The sequence below is a fragment of the Anas acuta genome, chromosome 3, assembly GCF_963932015.1.
Source record: "Anas acuta chromosome 3, bAnaAcu1.1, whole genome shotgun sequence".
Taxonomy (NCBI): Eukaryota; Metazoa; Chordata; class Aves; order Anseriformes; family Anatidae; genus Anas; species Anas acuta.
This window is the reverse complement of record NC_088981.1, coordinates 25,145,915-25,159,518: the sequence shown is the minus strand read 5'-3', so window position 1 is coordinate 25,159,518 and position 13,604 is coordinate 25,145,915. Positions and strand designations below refer to the sequence as shown.

Genomic DNA, 13,604 nt, shown 5'->3' with positions numbered 1-13,604 from the left:
AGCTCTGGTGGAGAGGTAGCGAAGCCTTCTCTGCCTTCGGGGCCGCAGGAAGCGCAGGGGCTTCACGCAGACGTTTGGGAGTCTGCACCCAGAGCAGGGCACCCTCCTCCTCCTCGTGCCCTGCGCCACTGCTGCCCTTCCCTGGGCGCAAAGCCCCGGGTGTCTGCGTGAAGCGGTCGCCTCGCATGCAGGTAACGCTGCGGCAGGCGGGGCCGGGTGCCTGAAGGGTAACCCCTGTGGGCACCGTGACCCCAGCACTATGGAACCAACTGGGGCACCACGGGGGGCGTGGCCTAATGGGTAATGGGCGTGGCCTAAGGGATGATGGGCGTGGCCTAAGGGATGATGGGCGTGGCCTATGGGGGTAGTGGGCGTGGCTTACCCGCAAGCCCCGCCCCTCGTGTTTTCGCACCTCCCCTCCCCGCCGGTCACCCAGGCGGCGCCGCCGATTGGCTCTGGCGCGCGCGCGTGACACCGCCCCCTCCCCCCCCCCCCCTCCTCTCTTCCGCGCGCCGGTGGCGGCGGAGCGGGAGCGGCGGCGTCAGGTGGGGCGGGGCGGGGCGGGGCGGGCGTTGCCATGGCGACGGGGGCGGGCGGCGCGGCGGGGCCGGGCCGGGCCCTCCCGCCATGGGCTGCCGGGAGGCCGGCGGCGGGATAAGAGCGGCGCGGCCAGGCGGGCGCCGCGGCTCTGCCGGAGCGACGAGCGGGTAAGGGAGGTGGCGGAGAGCGGGCAGCGCCGCCTCGGGGTGCGGAGGGCTCGGCGGGCGCAGGCCGCGGCGCCGCTGGGCCCGGGAGGCGGAAGAGGCGGCGGCGGCGGCGGCGGCGCGGGCGGGGCCCTGCAGTGCCCGCTGAGGGGCTCCCGGGAGGGGCCGCCCCGGGCCGGGCCGCGCGAGAGAGGCGGGGCCAGCCCGGGGCCCGGCGGCCGCCCCGCCCTCACGGTGGCTCCGGGGGCGGCCGTTTAACGGCCCCGTGGAAGCAGCCGGGGAAAGTCGGGGGCAGTGGCGCAGCCCCGTGTCCGCAGCAGGCTCCTGGCGCTGCCCGCGGGGCGCTGGGGTAGCCCTGGGCGTAGGAGCAGCGAGGAGCTGTGTTTGAGGCAGGTGTGTCGTGGTCTTTGGCGCTGCAGCAGGGGAGGGATGTCTGGAACGGTGAGCCCTTTCTGGAGGAGATACCGGCAGTAGAGGTATGTCTGTTGATGTGGTCTGGTTGGGGTTGCTTGCTTGGACAGGAGATGATGTCTGTAAGGAGCCCTTACAGGGGTCAGCAAAGCACAAGTTTTTTTCTTTAACTGTGGGCTGACAGATAATCGCCGACAGTGCAAAGAATAAAGCATCCGTTTAGGTACCTTGGGAGATTTGCTGCTCGGTGGCTCTGAGAGTTTCTGTTGGGCATCTAAAATACCATGAGAAGGAAGAATGAGAAGGCTTTCAGATGTTACAGCTGAGAAGAAATTAGCCTTTTCATACAGTGTTCTAATTCTCTTCTGTTTTCCTCATGTTTTAAGCAGAGATTCTTGCAAGGTAGAGGCAAATAGCTATCAGTGCTGTACTTTGAAAACCAAATTTAAAAGTAGGTGAGACCTCAGGAAGTCAGTAGTCACTCAGTTCATAAGGCTGCATATGGATTTCTTCAGAGGAGCTTGTTTAATGTCACTCCTTCCTGCTCTCCCTCTACCATCAGTGTTACTTTACCCAGAGACCCCTTCTATCTTTAAAACGTTGAATAATTGTAGTAAGACTTTTCTGTTAGTTCAGCAACCATTTAATAAGGATTCTTAAATGCTGCTTCTTGCTTCTTGTTTCTCTCAGTCCTGTGTAGGCTTCTCAGGTGCCTCTGTATCAGTTTGTAGTGCTGTTCTGGGCAGTAAGAAGAGACTGTAAGCACTTTGAACAGTAGCAGTGTTGGAAAGTGAAACACTTGATACGTAAACATTAGGAAAGAGAAACTGTACATCCTTAACACTTAAGAAAAGTATGTTGCTGCTTTTATTCAGCTTTCTTTGGAGTTGAGCTCAAAGAGCACACACAAGCAGTATGAATATTAACAGATGCTTCAGGCAGTTACCAGTTCTGAATTTGTCAGTGGTTTCTTTAATAGTCCATGGTGCATCCTTATTAATGTACAACCGTACGCCTTTGTAGCTTGTGCAGAGACTTAGGACCCCTGTGTATTGGAAGAATTTTGCCATTGTCATAACAATCCTTTCATATAAGGTAATATTGCATGTAGAGGAATTCTGAAGCAAAAAATGGTTCCTGTCTTCTGTGGGTAGAAGGGAGCTGAGGGAAAACAGGGTGAAAAGATTATGTTGTAAGAGGATTCTGTTGTACCAGGAAGCACTTGCTGCTGAAAATGCTCTCACTTGCCTTCTGCAGACAAATTAAGGTTCATTGGAGTAAACAGCTGTCATTAGCCCCCACCAAGGTCTGTTTTATCCTTCTCTGAGGAGGCTTCAGGCTCTGTGGGCTTCCTCAGTGGAGAACTGTACCAGCTGCTGCGTGGGATGTCACTACTGGATATTGTTAATTTGGGTCATCTTCAAGGTGTTCCTTAAAAAAAAAAAATAAAATTAATGTTTTAAAAGGATTGTAGTATGCAGGGAGGGAGGTTTCTGTATATGCCTGTGGTTACATTTTACCTTTTCCAGTTGGAGATAGTTACGAGTGTCAGTCACTCTTGCACACTGTTGTATGATGAAGATGAGATAGGATCAAGTAATTGAGTGGGTATCATGAGAGCTATCAGCTCCTGCAATACCACTGTTCCGAAGGAGATAAACCTGTTCTAAATTGTGTCAAGATCAGGGAGAAGGATTTCTGGGCACTTTTCTTTTGTGGTTCTGGTTTGCCTGAGCTGATCAAGCAGCTTGTTGCTGCTGTGGAAGGATCTGCCTCTCACCTTCTCCCCTTTTCTGACAGTAGCTGACCTTTGCGTGGTGATCCAACACAAAAATAAACCAGCTGGGGAAAAAAAGCTTTCTGCAAACCTGTACAAATGAATTGCATCAAGAAACTGAGCGGGCCAGCAGTGCTGGTGGAAGAGGAGAGGAAGGATTGCTGGGCAGGAATAGCCATGCCTCGCTAGCAGGGAGCTGCTCCTCAGGAAGTGGGGGCTCCCCCTTAGACTGAGCAGGATATCTGCTTCAGCTGCTGAGGTAACTCAAGAGGAACCAATATAGCACTGTGGTGTTTTGTAGATTGAGACTTTTTTTTTTCTCCTTCACTTCTCATTCAGATGCTGCGTTTCAGCATGCCTTTCAGTGACATGTTGAAATTAGTTCATTAGTGATTGTCTTGCCTCCAGATAAAACAGTGTGCAGAAGCGATGCTGGATGTGTGAAGGGGAAGGGAAAAGGGAAAAGCATGTCATATGGAGTCCTGGTGGAAGAGGTTTTTCTTGCTATAACTGTCAGCTCTAATGGCTTATGCTTGCAGCCTGGGGTCTGATCAGAATCCCATCTTTCTGGGAAGCTAGGCTTTGGTACTAACTATTAGGGTAGAGTCAAGGGTCTTGCTAGTGTGACTTGTAGAGTGCTGTGCTCTGCAGGTAGACAGCTCAAATCCAACGCTGAGGGTGAGTGCAAAGCAGAACAATTTAACACAATCAGCTTCTGTGTGTTGAAGAAGGGGTTGAATGCTGTAGTTCATGCAGTGGAGTCCTGGAATAGTACTATTTCTTGATACCTGCTGAACCAGCTGTTGCATTTTGGTTCCTGGGTATTGAAGTTACAGTAGGTCTTTTGAAGTCACCACTGCATGTTTCATCTGTCATCTTCTGTGTGTGCTCTGCTTCTCAGACTTCTTGGCCCTCGGCCTCCCTGTACATAGCTCACTACTGTCTGCTGCTACTGTGGGTGTGATTTTGCACAGGCGATGTGGTACGTAAGCACTAAAACCGTTGTCTTCTGTACTTTTGAACTTGTGTAGTTCTCTGGAGGAGGCAAGCCCCAGAAGTCTGCAGCTCTTGTTTGAACAGCGCTTTGAGCCACGTGGAGTGGAGGCACTCCAAGAATCACTTCCTGGTGCCCTGTGAAAGAACTGGCCTGCGCTTTGATAACCTGGAGCGTGGGGTGGTGGAGATGTGGGGGCAAAAGCAGTGAGCGGTGCTGGAAGGCTGTTGTCTGCAGGGCTGTGTGTGTCAGGTGGTTGCTCAGTCATTCTAACAACCTCAGTTAATCCCCACACTTACTTATTCTTTTCCCTCTTTTCCTCCACCCCCAGGTGAGCTTCTTGACTGCAGTTACATGCATCACCATGCTTTGAGGGAAAGTACGTGTGCATGAAGCACAAAGAGTGGGTGGGCACCTGGTTCTTTGGGCTTCTAGCTGTAGAAAGAAACCTGTCTGCTTTCCTAAGAGAAAACTGGGAAGGTAAAATGTCAAAGGGAATTGTCAGGTAGTGCTCGCATTAAAACTTCTCATTTTGTACAATTCTATTTCAGCAAAGGACTTGCTTTATGCATTCCTCTCTAGTATTGTGGACTCATCTCCTGAAGATTTATGTTCTCGAGGTGGATGAATGGCAAAAACATCTAACTAGATCTGTTAACCTTGGTAATCAACACTAATGTTAAGTCTTACTATACTAACCAGATGAGGAATGACTGATAGAAATGGCACTGTGAAGGGATGAATAGTTGGTGTCATAATTCTGGAAAAAAGTGAATTAGCAAGGAAAATATTAAGATTTAAGGAAATATTTTCGTGAATTTGTAGGATTGCAGGAATCAATATAAGTACAACAAACTTTTGTTATATTTCAGGAGTTGCTTTGTGTAGCTTTCTGAGTCAGTAATTGATACTGAAATAGACTTAATGTATAAAAAAAGTATCAATTTCCTGTCCTATTTCTAATGGAAGATGAAAGAGGCTAACAATCCTAACCTCAAGTTAAGGGCAAATGTTCTTATGGCTTGCTTTAGTGAAAATGAAACAAAAGTGTCATACTATAAAACCTAATGTGTAAGCTACCTGATGTACATTTGTACTTTTGCATTAGCTGCATCTCTCAGTTCTAAGGAAGAAGAGTGTAGTTTCACTCTAGATTTATAGTTCAAATAATGAAAAATCAAAGGAGAACTTACACATCTGGATATCTAGGTGAAATTCTACATGAGTGTTTTTGGCTCCAGAAGATGGTCTAAATTTATTAGAAACTATTTTAAAAACTTAAATTACTTTGTAACACTAAAGTCACTTTCATTATAAGGGTCCTGTTAAATCCCTGGCATTTGCAGAAAAAAAGAAAATGCATGTGACATCTGGTTACCAAAAATACTGCTACACTGTACATCTAGTTTTCATCTGGCATACTTCATTCTCTTTCCAAACTGTCAGAACAGTTTAAAGTCTTGTTTGTCTGTACATGTAATAGGTGTCTGTAGTTTGGGGGACATGTTAAAGTTTGACGGTCTTCAGTATTTTGAATAGCTTTATGGTTTCCTAGAGTGTTTCAGAGTCTTCTTAAATACGTCTATTTGCTAGTAGGTATATTGGGAAACTTTACACTTAGTCATTATTATACGAAGTGAAGTGAAATCATTGATTATAGTTTCTTTGTTGCAGTGCTTGACTAATTTTTGAGTGCTTTTTGAATGTCAAGAATAAAACAAAAATCCTATTTGTTCCCAACTTGCGTTTCCAGTGGAGAAAAGTTACCTGAAGTGACATGTTGTGTGACTCCTCCTGGCTGTGATTCTCTTGCTGGTTAGGCAAGGGTGTTCACAGGCCAGTTCGTGTCCCTTTGTTATAAAGCCTGGGAGAGGTACAGGGTCAGGCCCCCAGAAGCAACTGATGCTGCTTGTGCTTTGCAAAGAAGCTGGCACACTGAGCTTAACTGGAACAAGCGTGTGAGACTAAATATTCTGGGAAATGCTGTTTTCTTATATTAGCTTCAGAATTGCTACCCTCTGTCTTGTCCCCATGTGATTACTACTGGAAAATATGGATTTCATACGTTTTTTCAAAATATGGATTTTCACAGACCAGTTTTAAAATCCCAGAAGCAGAGTATCTTCTGCACATTAATGACCTCTTTAACTCCGATCATTGACCATCTTCTCTTATTTAACTGCTCTTGGTGAGTACTTTAGACACAATGTCAAAGTTTATTTTCAGTGCTTTGCTTTCTTGTTCTAGTCCTTTGATTACCAAGCTTTCAGTTTCAGGAACAGCCTTTACTCATTGCTTCAGCAAGAGTGCCTCAAGATACTGCTCAACTTTCTGCCTCTTCCATCTCTGGTATTTTGGTGCAATCAAAATGTATAATCTCACAGGTTACAGAGAAGCGTGCATGGTCTTCCACATCATGCTTTGATTTGTGTCAAGGTGACATTTGTTGTTTAAAATCATCTCCAGGTAGATGCAGTGTGTTCTGTTACTTGCGATATGGTCACAACTGTAGCATTTTTCCCTGCTTGTACTGGAGACCACAGTATCTGCCGTACAGCCAAATAACGCAGGAGGGTCTTCTCCAAGTCAGGTTAGCTTTGCAGGGGCTCATTGCCATGAGCTTTCTGCTGGAGGAGTCCTGAACTTCTGACTTGACCTCTGTAGTAGACTGTTTCTGTTGCTAGAGTGGAATGTAATCTTCATCTTCCAAGTTAGTCACCACTGCGCAACCACAGCTGTCAAGACTTGTTCTCTTGTCTCTTTGGAGGTGTTTATCAAATACAAAGCTTGGAAGAACACATTTTGGAGTATTTGTTTAACTTTTAATTTGGTGAAGAACTTGCTAATACTAAGTGTTCCAGACATGGGTTATTTGGTAGCCTCACAACTTCAGCCTTTTCACTTCTGAATGTTTTACTGAAGTTCTTCATCCTCTGGTTTTCTTTTAAAGTAACTTAGTAGTCTTTTGTAGTTTATTTTTCTAAATAAGTTCTGTCTTGCGTTGGTGTATGTCTCAGTTCCTTTCTGTAGTACCATGTGCTCCTTACAAACATTGTCTTCTGGCACTTGAGATAAGATCCTGAACAGGTTCTTGTCTTTAATTGTGATAGCCAAGCTTGTCTCAAGTATTTTCATGCTATTGGTAACAGCATGGTAGTGTTCTTTGTTGGAGCATTTTAGCCGGTCTCCGTGACTGCAAGCATGCTTGTTTTTAACACAATTAATGTAGCAGTGATTATCTCTGAAAACCGTTCACCGTGCCTACTCTAAGGAATGTTTATCCTCAGCACCTGCATGTGCTGGTCTGAAATATGTAAAATTAAATGAACTGGAATGCATATAACGTGGCTGACAAGGTGGCTATAGTTACTGTTTTGCTTAGTATAAAACCACAAGCTAAGCATAACTTATGCTTGGCATATACTATGTACAGTGTTAATGCGTGACTTGCGTGTAGGTAGTTGTTTGGGAACCTGTCTTTCATCAGTGCTGTACTTTTATCTGCCAGATGACTCATCTTCTCTAACCTGATTGCAGGCTTACCAAGATTGCATGCCCAGGTGTTTCAGATTGGTTGATGACTAAACAAAATTCCATGTTGAGTTGAGAAGCTGTCTCAAAGCACTTGTGATATGCAGATAAGCTGAGGGATTCTTTGCTGTTTACTGTCTCAGCACTATTTCATTTGGACTCAAAAGGGGGAAACAGTTGCTGATCTTCTAACTTGTAAAAGGATACAGATCTTTGTAGCTCAAGGCAGGACCTGATCACAACCTGCTGAATTTCAGCAAGAAAAATTTTTCCTTGCACTGATCACTTAATAATCTCTGATGCCTTCTTTTTAGCACAGTTAGCATTGCACTGCTCCGTTCCATTATGGCAGCTTACATAGCTCCTCATTACACGAATTGCTTCTAAAAATCTTACACTAAGGGTGCTTAATCTTATCCAGTATTTTTTCCAAGTAAGGGTCATATATGTCAGGTAGGTATTTTATGGGCGGAAAACCCGTGACAAGACAAAACTGAAATACTAAAGCGTGTCACTTTTCTACCAACAGATTTTCCTTTCCCCATTCTTACATGATGGTGAATATAATCTGTTTTGGATATGTTCTACAAATGGAGAGCTGATACTTAATCCTAGTATCCAAGATTATAGTACTTCCCAAAGAGTAAATATTAAGTGTGAGTAAGATTTGCAGGTGCCATATGTCTGAAGTTCAACATTCACTCTATGTTGAAGTTAAAGCAACATAGTAAACTCTACTTGTAAAAGTTCTGTTATGAGTTAAACAGATAATGCAGATTTTTGGAAGTAGACTTGAAAATGAACAACAAATTATGACATGAATGCTTCAGTCAAGTTGGGTAAGATGCTGTAGCTTGAGTTAAATCTTATTTAAAAGAGGCTTGTTTGTGTTTCACTGCTGTGAACACTTCAGTAGCGTGTGATGCATCAAAATTCACTGGATTGGCCTTAATGAGATGGTTTTTAAAAATGACTCCCCTGACAAAGAACAATTAACTAAATGTACTATAAGGAACTATGCAAGGAATTTCATGGAAGACATGGGAAGCTGTTTCCTGTGCTCCAGGAGGTGTTAGCTTGCAGATGTGGTGGCAGAGAAGACAACTAACACACAGGAGGAACTAAGACAAGTGGGGTAAGTTAGCATGCTTTAGAAAACGTGAGGGCTGGGTTTGAATAACAGGCTTGGCCTCTGCCGTACCCTTGTACAGGAGGCACGAGTAGACTAGGACAATAGCTGAAATCCGAAGTTTCCCAGTAGTTTCATCATGGTGGATTTCAGATTTTTTATTTTAATGGTTATGATTTTTAACCTTTGGAGTTCTATTTGTGTGATATTTTAGAGGTCTGACCATGCAGTTTGTATATTTCTGGTGCATTGCTTGTATGTGGACAAGTCTGCATTCAGGTTGCATGTGAGCTGGCTTCCTTTCTGGGGACCCAGATCCCTTATCACCTGCTATTTTCTTGCCAAGTTCTCTTTTGTTTTTGGTTCTCCCTGGTTGTGCAACCTCCTCTAGAGCAATTTATTATACCTCACTGTTGTTCTTGGCTTGATTTCCAGTCCCCTATGTGCAGCTTGTAGCTACAATCCTTTTATAGTCACTGGCAGCTAATTAATTAGAAACCGGTTGTTTTGAGCTGATAGAACAAGCTGATGCTTTTCATGGCCATTAGTAGGTTTTCTGCTCAGGGGACTGATACATAGCAAAATGTATGCAGCGAAAATGCTAAGGATGTAAATTACAGTTTGTAGAATGGAAGTAGTGTTGTAAAGTTGTACTTCAGGAATTCATGAAGAAAGTGTTTTTTCTATGTAAACAAGAGTATTGTGTGTGTATTGATCTGTTACACCATTTTGATTTGTGCTTCTATTATTCATTCAGAGGTGCTGTTACAAATAATTGTGCTGAAGATTTTTGAGATCCTAGAAATAGTCTTGTTGGACAGAGCGCTACAAGTCAGAATGTATCCAAGAAACTGGATTATACCTTACTTGGCCAGCATAGTTTTGTAGAAGTAACTTAAACTGCATTTGCTGGAGTTTAATCTGAAACAAATTTTGTGCCCAAAGTTACCTGTGAGTATAATTTTTCCCAACTGTTGAAACTACCAACCTCTCCCTCTACTCTCCCCCCCCCCCCAAAAAAAAAACACCACTCCACCACTAAACCACTAAGGCATGAAAATATATGGCAAATGATGATTTGGGGATAAGGAAAGGCTTTTTGTTTGTCTTTACTTCCTCACATCGTGTGGTGTTCCATAGATCTGGATCCAAATCAGAAGAATGACATTTCTGAAACTGAGAAGTTGACTTGCCTGGACATCTAATGTCTTTTCATATATCTCTAGGTACCTATAGCCTTAGGTACAGTGCTGATTAAAGGTTTTCTGACTTGTTTATACGTATGTGGTAGGTATTTTGTAAAGTGCCCATTTCCTTAGTTTGGCTGAATTTAGTGTAGCATTTGTCTGATCTTAATTGTCTTTTTCCTTGTTAAATCTGTTAAACAACAGAAATGACTCATTTAGGAAGCACTGTGACATGGATAGCTGACTGGACTCCATATTAAAAGAAGCATTTTTATTTATGGACCATCTCTTTCAGAGAGCACAGATATTGTAATTCCCTAAAATTCTGAGCTTTTTTTTCAGTGTAAGATGAAGTGCTTTCACATCCACTTAGTAGTAGAAATCTAATTCCCTGGTTGTGTAAACACTGAGCTTCACTGCTTAAATTTGATTTTAATATCTAGGTAGCAGAACATAAGTAGACTACATTTTATAGGAGGCTTAAGGTGCTTGTAGAAGTAGGGCTTTGTCTTGTGGTGGTGTTTCAAGGCGAGCATCCCACGTAAGTGAGAAGGGAGCTGCAAACACATCTGACTTCAAGTGAAAGCAGCAGTGCTAAGATTATACATGCACAAACACACTTGTGTATACAGCAGGGCTATTGCTCTTAAGATCTCAGCATACCTTACAGTGTTTATTGAAGTAACGCTTGTTTATTGTGTTATGAACTTGATGTGCTTTTCCCTGGTTAGTGAAGAAGACTGTATATTATTGTTCCAAGTATACTAAACATTTCTTTATTTTTTTCTTTATCCTGGGGAGAGAGTCTGAATGACTTCTTTGGCAATATTAGTGGTCTAGTAGGTTTTGCAGAAGACTGAAAGCCAGTTAGTGAAGTCCTTAATGAAATAAAGGACTGCCAGGCATCAAACCATGCCAAGGAAATTGATATCTACCTGCAGTCTTATGATAGCTTCTGTATATTATGAAGCTGCTTTTCATGTGCAGCTTAATGGCTGGAACAATGCTGCCTTAATATATTTTAGTGGTTTGTCTGCTTTTGTGACCCCACCCCAAATAGCTAATAAGTGAGAGCAGGAAGTGGCTGGAAATAAGGAGTAAGCAGGAGGTCTTCTGCAGAGCTAGAGCCTTGTGTGGTATGTCTGTTTTGAGAGTGAGCTGTACTTGAGCTGTCTTGTTTTCACTTGTTTGCTCTTGTTTTTGAATATCAGTGTTGTTGGATGGTTAGCAAATGTTCACTGCCTGTTTTTAAGCTACACTTCTGGCTGATTGCCTTGCGTTTGTAAAACAAGGCAGGAAAATGGAAGCCTCTCAAGTTTTCTGTTGATGCGCTGCTTGAATTACAGGTGCTGTTTTCTTAAGGGACTGCATATTGCTCCTGCTGCATAGCCTGTTTTGACAGTGCTGGTTGGGTATTCAATTCTAGCCTGTTTAAAGTTCCAAATATCAAAAGAAAAAAAGGAAGAATGCTAATTTCTCCAATACATTACCTTCAAACTTTGCTTGCATTTCCCCACCAAGGGGTCAAATTTGGTGTCTGCTGCTATTAAGATAAACAGTTTCTGTAATAAACCTGGTTATGTGTGTGTTACAATTGCACAAGCCTGTTAGCGTCTCTGTCAGTGATATGCTGGTGCTCTTCATCATACCTGTTGTCCCTGCTAAGAAAAAAAACAGAGCTTAAATTTAAAGTTTAACTCCAAAGTAAACCTGAAAATCATTTTTAATATAATCATGTTAATGTTAGAATCATGGAGGAGGTCACAAGCATATTCTACAAAGTGAAAGTGCTTAGTGGAGGCAAGAAGACCGGGACAATTATTTACTGAATGGAATGAGTACAATGTAAACATAGCTTTTATTGGCCAGTAGTGACTCATTCCCATATGTTTTATTCCAGAGTGAGTAAAACAGTTCCAGTTTTAGAATGAGGCCAAAAATAACTGCATTGTATAATGACTTACATAAATAGCATTTTTCCAAGTGTTAATTTTCATACCTCCTGACAATGCAACTTCATTGTACCCTGTTCTCAAAAGGACTCACAGCCATGCTTTTGTGTAAAGCTTAGTCAACGTTTGTCTCTTATCTGGAATAGAAAACAAGAGAAGGTAAACAAATTAACAGCTGCCTGTGCCAAACGTTCTACTCCTGTTTGAATAGCCCATAAAGTAATTTCTCGTAAGTTTATTTTTTTCTTACAAACAAGGCTATCACTTCTTTACTGCTATGTATAACAGGGCTAAAAGCATATAACCCTTTATACAAGATGGCTTTTATTGAAAATAACAGTGGGCTGCAGGAAATAAAGGCTTACGAGTGGCTCATGCATGCCATGTGCACCTCGGGTACATGTAACTTTGCTTTACTCAGGCACTCCAGCCAGGCCATGCAGCTGTATGGATAGCACTCAGTAGCATGCTCTTTTTAGACTGGCAGTTACTAACAATTTGCACAAGTTTTGATATCTACTTCATAAGAGACAGGAGACTGAAGTAGTTTTCTGTTGTTGTTCTTTGCTAGTACTGTAAAATTAATATTAAAAATTGAAAGACCTAAGAGGAAGTGGATTTATCAGAGCAGTGATTTAGGCTCTTGTGTGAACTGGAGACCACCACCAAACTTTCTGCCTTGTCCCTTACCCTTGCGGTAGCTGTTGGACAGCAGTTACAGAAAGTAGTTATGAACTAGTGTTATAGCATTTTGATTTCATTTGACTTACTGTAGTATTTCATTGCAGTGTTGCTATAGTAATTTGTTAATTGGTACTTTTTATTGTGTTACTGGACTTTTCAGATATTTCTGGACAATATATTGCTGAAAGCACAGCCAAGTCAAAGGCAGAGTTCACTCTCAAGCAGAATACTAGCCCGGGCCATGAGCTTTTTTGCGTTTTCATCATTCCTTCACACTGTAGTGATGTTGGAGATTATACAGCACTAATGAATTAGCTATTAAGTTAGTATATTCATGATTTGGTATTCAATGTTGAACAAATGGTCTTATTTTTAAGTTCGATTGTGGTTTAAATTATTTTAAGAATGCTTTTGATATTTTCTTCTGAAGATATGAAGCTCACTGAAGTACAAGGCATTCCTATACTTCAAAATGCTCAGCTGATGAGCAACTTCGTATAAATGAAATCAAGTGCGGAGAAACTACAAGTTTCAGTTGCAGGTAGAGTGATCTATACCATGACAGTAAATAGGAAGTGCATTCCCTGAGAGCTGGCAAAGGAAGGGGCTAGAGGGCAGAACTGGTATGAATTGAATTGAGGATGATATAAAGATGGATGAGATTATACGTGCATATCAGGTCAGTCATAGCTTAAGTGATTTATTCTCTTTAATGCTTGAGGATTTTTCTCCTTTCAGACATGGTTACTATTCATAAAGAACACCCCAAATAAAATGGATCATATTCTAGAGGGTGGAATGGAATTTAACAATGATTTTTTTCAGGGCTAGCCATGTGAAGCCATGACACTGCATATTCCATAATTGTCTCATTAGGATTGTACACAGCACTGGGGAACCAAGATTTTGGTAGGCTTCTTGCTGTTCTCTTGTGGTGTTGTACATTTTTTTTATTTTGATGACACAATCTCTCTGAAGTCCAAAGATAAACTAAGACACTACCTTACTACTGGTATCTAGTACAGTGTCTGTTTCCATACTACCAGACATCAGAGCAATTAAAGATGTCATCTTAAAACAAAAATACTGTAGTAGAGTAGTTCCTACTTAGAGCAAGTTAGTTGGCATACTTTCTCAGAGTAAGAGGAAATGCCATGCTGTGTAGGATGTAGTGTCAGTACCACTATCTGCAACAGAAAGAGAAAGTGATAAGCAAGCTGAAACGTTAGGATGTG

General features: G+C 42.7%; 1 protein-coding gene across 4 annotated transcripts in view; it reads left to right on the top strand.

Moving 5' to 3' along the window:
- Positions 1–495: 495 nt before the first annotated feature.
- Positions 496–13,604, top strand: part of LYST (lysosomal trafficking regulator) — an 80,835-nt gene continuing 67,726 nt past the window's right edge. The window contains exon 1 of one of the 4 annotated variants that reach the window (XM_068676215.1): positions 496–545. The gene's annotated coding sequence lies outside the window, so the exon portion shown is untranslated. The other 3 variants (XM_068676213.1, XM_068676214.1, XM_068676216.1) reach the window with 3 other exon arrangements.